General features: G+C 45.4%; 1 pseudogene; it reads right to left on the bottom strand.

The window, feature by feature from the left end:
• Positions 1-4,925: 4,925 nt before the first annotated feature.
• Positions 4,926-10,922, bottom strand: LOC136503679 (uncharacterized; annotated as a pseudogene).
• Between the last annotated feature and the right edge of the window lie 958 nt (positions 10,923-11,880).

Genomic DNA, 11,880 nt, shown 5'->3' with positions numbered 1-11,880 from the left:
AGTAACTAAATATAATAAAAAGCCACAAAAATTCCCCAAATTGTAACTAGGAGTTCCCAGTGCTTTAAAAAGGTTGCACAAAAAATTGGAGGCCGAAAACAAAAAAACAAAAAACACTTTGCCGAGTGCCGGGGCATGGCACTCGGCAAAGGGTGTCTTTGTCGAGTGCCAGACATCAGGCACTCGGCAAAGAATGTTTTAATTTTTTTTTAAATTTCCTCTTTGCCGAGTGCATCCACAGGAGCACTCGGCAAAGAAATAATAAAAAAAAATTAAATCTTTGCCGAGTGCCGTCCCGGGGGCACTCAGCAAAGTGTTTTAAAAATAAAAAAATTTCTTTGCCGAGCGCCAGATCTGAGACGCTCGGCAAAGAATTTTTTTTAAAAAAAAATTGAAATCTTTGCCGAGTGTCAGATCTGGGGCACTCGGCAAAGAAATAAAAAAAAACAAATCTTTGCCGAGTGCCTAACTGCAGGCGCTCGGCAAAGAAGGCCGTGACCGGACGCCGTTTTCGCGGGTAGCCTATGCCGAGTGTAGATATTTTGCCGAGAGTCTGGCACTCGGCAAAGAAATCTTTGCCGAGTGCAGCACTCGGCAAAGAAGGTCTTTGCCGAGTGCCCGATTTTTGACACTCGGCAAAGAATTTTGCACTCGGCAAAGTCTCTATTTCCAGTAGTGATCGAATCTTGCGACATGTGCATGGAGCATTAAATATAGACGAAAAAAACTAATTGCACAGTTTGGTTGAAAATCGCGAGACGAACGGTTTGAGCCTAATTAGTACATGATTGAACACTAATTGCCAAATAAAAACGAAAATACTACAGTAGTCAAATTCCCAAATTTCGCGAACTAAACACAGCCTAATTGCTTCTGAAGGCCCTTGGAGCACATGGTAGCATGTACTGCTAGTGGCAGGCTGGCAGCACCTGTTTGTTTGTGAGGGCCCTTGGATTGCTGTGTGCGATCGGCCTTTGGGCTCATACGGATACAGGGTTGGAGTGGATCAGGATGCTATGGCTTTATGTATCGGATTGGATTGAGCTGAATCATATATTAGTGGGGGATGGAGTTGGATTGGACTGAGACTCAGTAATAATTTAGCATCGGAGTGGGAGTAGGGCCAGATCCTGACCCATTACCCGGCTTACCTTCACCCTTTTGGAAGCTTGCATGAACCCACACCAGACGATGCATACGTTTAAGATTCAGCTAGCTTACTCCCGAAGCCATGCACCCACCCATACATGCATGCACTCCTTCCCTCTCACATCTACTTCGTTGATCAATCCATCCAGCACCACCCTAGTTGCAGTGGGTTGTTTGATCGTTATCCACCAAAAAAAAAAACGTTATTAAAAAAACGTGGTGTGTTGAGCTGCTCTTATGCCTGGCAAATTGACTTTACTAGCAAGGCCCGCCTGTCATTTCTTTCCTGTGAACAGAGACGACAGCCGAGAGCCGACAGACCATGGCGTCTAGCGGCGTGCTCCCCGTAGTGGACCTGGCGTCTTTCTTCACCGAAGACGGCAAGGGTGGCATCGCGGCGCCGCCGAGGCCGTGCGCCAGGCATGCCAGACGTACGCACGGCTTCTTCCGCGCCGTCAACCACGGCGTGCCGGTCGAGCTCATGGCGCGCTGGAGCTGTCACCCGCGTTCCGAAGCAGCGTAGGGGAGCATAACCCCGCTCGCATCATCGCCGCTACCAGCTACATGGATTCCGCGATGGCCGATGGCAGCTTGCAGCGCGCGACCACCGCACTCGAGGCTGCTATACCTACTACACTCTATGTCTGGCCTTGTATCACACGCTCCCACCCGATTGCCTCCATGGCGCATTCCCTTTCTTCCTACTTATGCCAACCAGTCGACTAGCTTACGTCCTAATTTTTTACAATCTGACCCTTTTTTTAAAGAAAATTTACGTTTGGCCCCCTGAGAGACTTAAACTCATGTTTGGACCCTGGGGGTCGGCGCCAGGAATCATGGCGCCGAGGTAACACGTCTCGGCGCCACAGATCTTGACGCCGAGCTCGGCGCCATGTATTATGGCGCCGAACATTGATTTAAAATCCTAGCCCAACCTTCCCTTGCCGACGCTGCTCTCATTCCAATTCATCCCCCTCTCGGTTTCTTCCTCTCCGTACCCCCGCCAAATCTCTTGAATCGTCGCATTTGACCTTGGATAATTGGATTTGATCTATACATCTTTGCGAGGAAGGTATCATCTCTCCCCTTATCAATTTTTACGCATTGATTTGGTATATATCACGTCTATTTTGCAACCCTAGATATGTTAGTACCTAATGTTTGAAGTGATTTTTTATTTTTTGTATTATGTGACGGTAGAATGCCAAGGCGTGGTAAAGCTAGTAAGCAAAGGTAATCTCTTATCATCGTGTTATATTATGTTTTTATTTTTCAAATTATGTTTTATTTTTTGTATTTATGTTCAATTATAGTTATGGCCGGATGACCGGAAATGCCTTCGACCCGTTGCCTCTGCCTAGTGGTGTTCCAGTGCCCATTGCTTTTGCGGTGATCCTTGCAAGGTAGCCAAGTCCGATGAGGAGAACACGTATAGGCAGAGGTATTGGATGTGTGTCAATTTTGCATTTGAGCCTACACTTCGTCAGCGCCGCATAAACAAGATGGTGAGAAATTAATGTTGTTTAATATTTATTGTGTCAAATGTAGTCTTGCATGATTTATTTGTTTTATAACAATTGTATTATTGCAGACCTCTCCACCGCTCTGTGATTTTGAGTAGTGGATCGACACTGAGATCAAGCCGGAAGACAAGGAGTGAATGCAGAAACTGTTACGGTGGGAGGCAGAGGACAAGGAGATGATGGAGAAGAGACGCAGAGAGAAGGCTCTAGAAAAGGAGCACAAGGAAGAGAAGGAAAGGAGGCGTGTTGCTTCGCACAGGGAGGAGAGGGAGAGGAAGCTTGAGCGTGCGCAGCGAGCGAAGGCAGCGATGGAGAAGAATCCCAATGCCCAGAGGAAGGGAAAGTGGCCTCGTTGCACTCAGTAGTCTTCATGAGTTGCTATTTCTATGGTATATTCATGAACAATGTTGTCTAATCTTGGACTTTGCATTATGTTGTCATATAATGCACTTTTAGTTTGTCGTCATGTACTTCAAATGTTGTTATGTTGATTAAATTGCACTATTATTGGACCTTTCATAGTGTTGTTTGTTTCATTATTTGTTGTCATAATATTCAGTTTAATATTGCATAGGTAGTGAAATGAGGTCACGTAGTCCAAATAAAACGTAACGAAGTAGTTGATTACCTAATTCAACACACACAACACATGAAATAGCATGTGATAACATGTACCAAACTAGGGTACAGAGGTCCTGGACTAAACCTAATATGCCTTAGGTAATTGAAACAAACAACAAGGTAATAAAATGGCATGTGAGAACATGTGCCAAACAAGGGTACATATTTTCTTCGACTAACCCTAACATGCCTTAGATGATTAAAGCAAAAAAAAACACATGGATGTCGCCCGTTAAAATGATTGGGTTGTCCTAGTAGTGTGGCCACATAGCAAATTGTGTTGCACCTTCTCCAAAGTATCCTCCTATTGTTGGTGGTGGTGGCGGCGGGGGTGGAGGTGGAGGACCCTTGTTCCTATGATTAGGGCAGGTGCAATATGGATCATTGCAGAGTGCCTCCTGTGAGCTGGCACCATTGTTGTCGTCTTCCTATTCGTCGTCTTTGTAACCACTGTTAACTTCCCTTTCTAGATCGAAGATACGGTCCTACAGGTAGTAGATGTACTCCACATGCGGATAAATAGGTCGAGGATCGACCCACCTAGTGAACCCACAATTTTCTTCGAACAAGGAAGACTGCAATAAATATGTCATGTAAGTTGTATAGAAGATGAACATATTGAAGAAATAAATAGTAATAGCAATTACCCATGCTCGCGGGTATTTGAAGAAACGTCGGCCTCCATCTATTCCCTCGGTGAACATCTGCACTAGACAGTCCTCACCATACATGCATTTTGGCCACTCTTCTTTCCGTTCATCGTATCCTTTCAGTGGTGCCTCTTTGGTGAAATCACTTTTGCTCTCGACTGGGAACCTCTCATAAAGAGCTTCCTCAAAGAAATTGGGACCAAGAGGATCCTCCCACCCCTAGGTAGTTCCCTTCCCATTTCCTCTCCCTCTAGATGACCCTCTAGACATTGGTACTACAACGAAAGATAATGCTGAGGAGTGCTCTTCCTCCTTGTTGTGTGTTTGAATGAGAGGGAGTAAGGGGTTACTTATAGGTTGAGACGAGAAATGGAGGCCTCTCAATGTGCCATGTCAGCGATCCGTGTGCCTCTTCGCCTCAGCCCTTAGATCAAACAATAATAAGATGGATGGTGGAGATGGAGTGGAGTTGTGCTTCCTTGCATGCCTTTGTACCTATAGGTGTACTACTGTCTAAAAAGCCTAGATTCGTCCACTGTTACTGAAAAGCCTATATTCATCTGCAAAGCATCTGTACGATACGATTGGACTATACATATTCTGCTGAATTTACATTTAATCTGTGTACTACATTTGTGCCTTTGCAGTAGTGAAGTATAAATAATGATTCACAGAAAAAATTCGTAAAAGTTTCTCTTGTTTCAGGAGCATCCACGGTTATAAGCAGAGACATCATTATATAATGCAAACATTTAACCATCCAAAGACCACAATACAACCACATCGAACATCACAATCAACATAACATGTCCTGCATAGTCCAAATAGTACACAATGTTCATACAGTACCAAATAGTTATAGGAAAGTAACTACGTACTTTCTAAATCTCCACACATGCAAAATAAGCAAAGTCCATGAAGCCCAAATAGTTTGTGTCATCGGATCTAAGTTGTTACCATAGTCTTAACCTACAAGTCGTCATCACTTTCTCCTAGTCTTACCCTTGCCCTTGTGGCCAAGAGCGTCGGTGCCTGGAGTGTACGTGCAAGGCGGACAATGTCTTCTCGTTCCTGCAACGTGCGTAGCCTGAGTCGAAGGAGTGTCCTGGAGCTGAGACTCGGCTAGTTCATCATAACCACGCTCCTTGGCCTCCTCGTCTTGATCGTCGTCGTCCTCGTTTTCGTGGCCTTGGAAAGTGTCCACAGTCGCAGCGCTAGTACCTCCGTGAGAAGAAGAACCGAGGCCTACAGGTGTGTCCCATTGTCGTTCGTGTGGCCCGTGTTCGTCCATTGCAGCGCTAGTACCACAACCACAACGAGCTGTAGCACGCCGCAGCCTACGTGCTAGCCTCTATCATGCAAAGATGCAAAGATATTATGTAGAAAACCAGAGCTCAAACAACTTACTTTAGCATAAAACAACAAGAGGGCTAGTGTCGACTTACTCCAAGAAAGTTGTTTAGTGTGTGCTCGTCCACGCCTGTCCTTGGAAACCGTTTGATCTCAATCGCAGATTGCTTAAGTGTGTTGCCCTGCAAAAAAAAAAAATACAGCGATTAAAATCTGAAATTAGAATCTTTCTGAAATTTTGATACTGACGGAAACAAAATAACACATGTAAAAGCAAATTGCTAAGATAAAAGAAATATTCATCTTCAAACAAAAAAGGAAGTCATAACTCATAAGGCTTCATGATATAAACCATAAAAATCTTTTGTATATGTTAACACCAGGAAAAAGTAGCAGCTTGCAAAATCAGTCAAGGTATGCGCTTCTCAAGGCCGGTTTGGGGCCAAATCTGAATAAAATTCAGGGAGTAACACCAGGTGAACGGTAAAAAATGTGCCTTCTCGTTTTGAAATATTGTCATCGGATGGGCATTAACTCAGTCTAACGTCTCTGTAGTCTGTGGCAAACTAATAAAGACTTCAGTTGCATTTTGCATCTGAGCTCCCCACCTGATATAGTTACTCTCTATTTTCTGTTCTTGGGTGGGATCCCCCAAATAGAGTCAAAACCAGGCAATAAGCAAAAGGACTCTTTAACAGAGGTGCCTAGAGCTACTGAGACTTTAGTGGCACGTGATTGTGAAGTAGAAAAATTAATTGGACTCTTGGTGGAACTGACCGGTGCTTGTGATGGCCTCCATTCTGAACAAAAACAGCAAGAACGGGCAGGTACTAGAGTTGGTTGCAAGGCAATGATATTAATTAAAAAGTTTGATCCTGGCAAATGGATGGTTACCAATTCGTAAAGAACCACAATCATGGACCAGTTCCACCAAGAGTGCAGATCCTAATGAAGTAAAAAATGAAGGATTTGGTGCAGGAACACAATGTAGTCAACCAGGAAAAAGTAGCAGCTTGCAAAATCAGCCACATCATCCGCTTCTCAGTCAACATTCACTAGAAGAGGTGTTTTGGTTGATAACAATAAGTAAAATAAGATCACTGCTGCTACTAGTGTGTAAGCAAATTAAGATTTGCAGGCTCATTGACAGTACAAGCCCAGCAAGGCGTCGATGAACTGACTAGTCATGAAATCTGCTCGATTGTGTCGAATATCTCAGAGATTACTTAGCTACAAACCGAACAGTGCAGAGCAAGCAGTGGAGGTGTACATAAATTGAACACTTGACCAAAATTAGCTAACCATGCATTAATTGACATTTTAATTCACATGTGTATTTCCAAGTTGCAGATAGAGGTGAAGACATTACCACTCGGTCCAGGATCGGCGTAGGCTTGACCTGTGTCCCGACCCTCGTCGCAAGGTCGTAAGACATTTGTTCGTCGTCGGAGGACTCAATGTCGGCATAGTCTGTTTGGGTCCATTGCACCTTCAGCTTGGTCCTTGTTGCCCGGTTGTACCAAGATAGATACGCTCTGAAGTTCTCGTTCGTGTGGGGCAGGTCATTCTCATACAAGTTCTCATGAAAGTGATCCCAGTGGTCGATGTAGTCACGGTGCAAGGTCTCAAAGTCCGTCTCCTTCTTTTGTTTCCGACGATCGATCCTGTAGGGTGCGAGAAATGAAATTCAAGTTAGTGGAGATGTAACTCAAATACATTTCTTTATATTACAAATATACGCTACGTCATTTCTGCTCGGCGTTTTTTTTTCCTTTCTGATTGACTACATCTTGGCTGGAGCAGGCAAATATTCCTGCAACTTATTTGAGTGGCAACTTGGATTGGTGTGAACAGCAAGAGATAATGAGAGATTTATAGTCATGCAACCATTAGATTCATACAATGTTGTTTATGAGTACTGTAAGTTATCCAGCAATAATGTTTTCAACATCAAAACTACTTGTCACGATTAGAGAGCAGTGTTTGTATTCCATTTTCCCATAATAAAATATCAAAAAGGCTTATGCAATCACAGTACTGTAAGGAGTAATAGCAGTTTGTTTTTAAGGAAGTTAACCAACAATACCGACCGCTGCTACTGCACACCGGTACAGTAAAAGGATTGCAGTTTACTACACTGAAGAAATTAGTAACTTCGATCACCAGCACCTGCAGGTATACGCTACTAGCACGCTGCAACACAGCGGACTTGATGCGCACGCACATCATTGCCTTCAAGTGAGATGAGTCAGCTCACAACTCACAGTCACAGCTACAGTTCAGTGTTTAAGCTAGTTACAGACAATGTAGCAGATACAAAAAATTGGAAGTAAAGAACAAAGAGAGTAATATCAGTTTAGTTTAAGTGGCAATTTTAAGTTCTATTGTAGCAGATTGAATTATTGATTACTTAATAAAGTTCAAAGACGCTTACTTGTGCAAGTCTATTGACGTCGAGAACGGCTCCACGGGCCACTCCTGCCTCAACCCAAACTAGCGTGCAACCCGGTGAGGCAGGTGAAACTCAACCGCATAGAAACAGATCAACGGACACCTCATCAGGTACAGGTCTTCGTCCATCTTGCACATGATGCTGAACCCAATGTGCTCGTATTGTTCGTCCTCGTACGGCTCCCAAGTCACCTGCATTTGATTCTTCAGTCACGTAGTGCTTACATCGGGAAAACAAATTAGTATGCGAAATGCAGCTAACTCACCAGCCCTGGCGTGAGTGCGTCGAGCTCGTTCGCGAACTCGATGTAGGCACGTTTACTCCGGGCGAATGGACCCTTAACCTGGTCCCAAAGGTAGGCATACGTCGGCCGACGTCGAAGGCCATGCACCTCGAAGCAGGGACGAGGTGCACCAACTTGGGGACGACCGACCGGTAAACGAGACCACATCCAAAGCTGAAGCAGGTAAACACATCCTCCTAATGAAGAGTTCGCCGAACTCCGACGGCAAGCCTCGCAAAGCTGTCGGTACAAGTACCCCAACACTGCGGAACCCCAGCTGTAGCCCCCCGCCGTGTCCCAGTCAGTAAGACAGGGCAGGTACATCCATGACGCGGTGTCTCCCGTCGCGTCGGGGAACATAACACAACCAAAAAGATGCATGATCCATGCCCTGCAGTAGTAGGTAACTGTCTGCTTGTCTGCATGATCAGGACACTGACCAAAGTTCTGCCTCAGCCAACTAATGAGTACTCTAGAGGAGCGGGCACCCGGTGTCTTTGGAGGAAGCTCTCTTCCAAGGAAGACCTCCACTCTACCTCTCCAACCAGCAGCAGTGCAGGGGCCGATAATTGGGTGGCCACTTATACGGACACCCAGAAACTTCTACGTGTCCTGAAGAGTAACTGTCATCTCTCCGCAAGGTAGGTGGAAGCTGTGCATCTCCGGCCTCCATCTACAAAACAAGAAAGAAGCACTAAGGTTATATGCACATCAAGAACCGAAAATATAAATGGAAGTGAATCTGTTCATAATTTTGGTACCTGTCGACTAGAGCTGAGATCGCCGCGGGGTTGAAGGCAGGCAACCCACGGCGAACCAGGAACGATACAACGTCAAGTCCAACCCTCTCAAGGATAGGAGTGTATCTGTCGTCGTACCGCATGTCCTCGAACTTATCGTGGGAACGAGGACGAAGAGGGTTCAGTTCCTGCAAAGATTAGAAATTATTATATTAATTCATGAACACAAGTACATGTGCAAAGGAAAAATAACATGCAGAAGTCAAGTCGTTACCTCCCCCTCCGCGGTGAGTCGTCCTCGGTGGTTCTCCTCGTAGAACGGCTCCAGCAGGTGGAACGGCTCCATCCTACAAAATATAATGATAAAGTACATATAAGTTTTATATGAACAAATAAAAAACTTTTTGGTACTAGTAAACATGCGCGTGAAACATTAGTTATTTACACCTGACTAAGTAGCCAATGGCATGTACGTGAATTATGCCCAAGTCTACCACATTTGCCACATTGGTTCTGCTCGGGGTCAGTAAGAAAGGGGGTTGCTCTCCCTCGCCTTGTTCTACCGGAAACCTGGTCCATGACCATCTTGTGCCTCGTCCTCTTCCGGGTTCCACGTTTGTCCCAACGGGTACCTGGATCCACAATGTATTTTGGCCCAGTGTAAGGTGGCCACTGACCCTCGTCTAGGATAGGCTCGAAATGGGGAGACCAAGTCTATACAAGGCTGTCAACACTGAACTCCGATGATATCTGGGTCTCGTAGGCAAAGTTGCGATGCTGAGATGTTGCAACATAATAAGAACAAGGGAAGTGGTACTACCTGGTTTTCCCACATCCGCATGAGAAATTACTAAGTACCATAATATAACTCCTTGATGGCCTGACCTCACCATTGGATGTTGTACCACCCCTTTCTGTGACTTGGTACTTGCTAGTGCTGTGGCCAAAGCAATCAACATCATGTGTGACAGCCCTTTCCTTTGCCTTGTCGAGATGCTTATTAGGTTTAGGTGCCCATTTCTGATTATTACTCTGTAGTGCCATTGCTTGAGCGTGTCTATCGTTAAACCATGCAACTAGCCTATAAAAGGTGAATGATACAATGGCATTGACAGGCATGGCACATATACCCTTGAGTACACTATTAAATGACTCCGCCATGTTACTAGTCTGAAACTCATACCTCCATCCACCATCGTCATAGGCTCTTGTCCATTTCTCAGGTTCTCTCATCAATCCTCTCAGCCACTGCCTACCTTCTGCGTTTGTTGCCGTTTGTAGCTGCTCCAACTTCTCCTCGAAGAATGGCACCTCAAGCATTCGAGCAACCTCCTCGAATAGAGGAAAGTTGTCCTTCATACCATCCTTTCGAAGTAAATTCTTGGCAAGGTGTCGAGTGCACCAATAGTGGTGCAACGGTGCATACCCTGGAAACTGCTCCTGTACGGCACTGAGTATGCCTTGGTGTCTATCAGATATGACACCTACCTCCCTATTAGGGCCAATGACATGGATCCTAACAAGCCGCAAGAACTATCCCCAGCCATCTTTGTTCTCCCTCTCCACCAAAGCGAAAGCCAAAGGAACCAATGCGTTGTCTGCGTCACAGGAAATGGCTACCAAAAGTGTGCCCATGTACTTGCCAAGAAGAAAAGTACCATCAATGGATAACACTGGACGACAATGCCTGAAGGCCTCGACGTCCTAGGGAAAGCACCAGAATGCACGAAAGAATATCTGCCTCTCGTCCTTCCATTCATTTGGCTTCGGGATATACTTGTAATGCATGCCTGGATTTGCTGCTTTCATTGCATTGAACATTGCAGGCAACTGCTCATACCCCTCCTCCCAGTCCCCATATATCATCTTCCAGGCCCGTTGCTTTGCCCTCCATGCTTTTCCATACTTTATGTCATACTTAAATATCTCCCTACTCATCTCCATAATTGTCCTGACCTTCAAGTTGGGCTGACCCTTCAAAGTTGTGTATAACTTTCTGGCAATGAGGGTAGAGGTCAATTGTCTATGCTTCTGTTTTAGATCAGTCTGTGCACAAGTGTGTGGACCTACAATTTTGGTGATCTTGAATTTCCCTGTGGCCTTCTGTTTGCGAGCACAGACCCTCCAATTGCAATCTGCCATCTTGCACACCATCGTGTAATGGCGCTCCACATGGGAGTGCCTCACCTTGAATGGTCTCTTACGTCTCACAGAATATTCCTGTAGCCACCTTCTTAAGGTGGGCAAGTCCATGAAGACCATGCCCAACTAAATTTCCACGCTACCATCGGCCTCAGGAGCCTCTAGCAGCTCGTCATCTCTTCCTTCTCCATAAGCATGTTGAGAACGGCTAAGGTCGCTGAATTCATGAATCAGTGGATCACAATCAGGACACAAGCGTCTGATGAGCTCCATTTCTTGTTCGCTCAAAGCGGCAACTGGGCGGTCATCATCAGAATCAACGGCCCTTGCTGTGCCATAAGGCTCCTCATCATCCGCGATATCAACATCTACACTATTAGAGGCCATAAACCCTAGGTCCACGTTGGTCGATGGAGGAACAGGAGCACAACCATCATTACTAGGATTGTCTCCTGCATTTAAAGCACAAATATGGATACCACTGAGACAAAGGAATGGAATGAACAAAGAATAAGGAGAGCCAAAGTATTACTAAATCACTTACTAGGATGATTCTGGGTCAAAGGGATCTCCTGAGGGGCACCTAAAATATCATCAGTCCCACATTCGGCACGGACACCAGGACATACACCAACCTCATTGGGGGTGGATTGAGCATCGGGCGCCACAACCGCATCTTCCACATCCACCTCACGGTTGGGTAACACAGGCTCATAGGGCACCGGATTCTCTGGTGCTGGCAACAAGCCATGAGGGGGTGAATGAACATTAGGGGTGAATACCCATGAGGGGTGGGATCATTGGACAACTTCCGCACAACCAAATCCAAACAATGAAACTCATTCTTCATGACAGTTTTGACATATTTGTCCCATTGAGCCTCTGATGCAATTGGGACCAACCGCCTCAAAATTGTCCCTGACCTACCATGGTGAAGTACCCCCTCAACTAAGATGGCATCTTCATTTGA

This window comes from Miscanthus floridulus, chromosome 14 (assembly GCF_019320115.1).
Source record: "Miscanthus floridulus cultivar M001 chromosome 14, ASM1932011v1, whole genome shotgun sequence".
NCBI classification, from domain to species: Eukaryota; Viridiplantae; Streptophyta; class Magnoliopsida; order Poales; family Poaceae; genus Miscanthus; species Miscanthus floridulus.
This window is presented reverse-complemented; position numbering and strand designations above follow the sequence as displayed.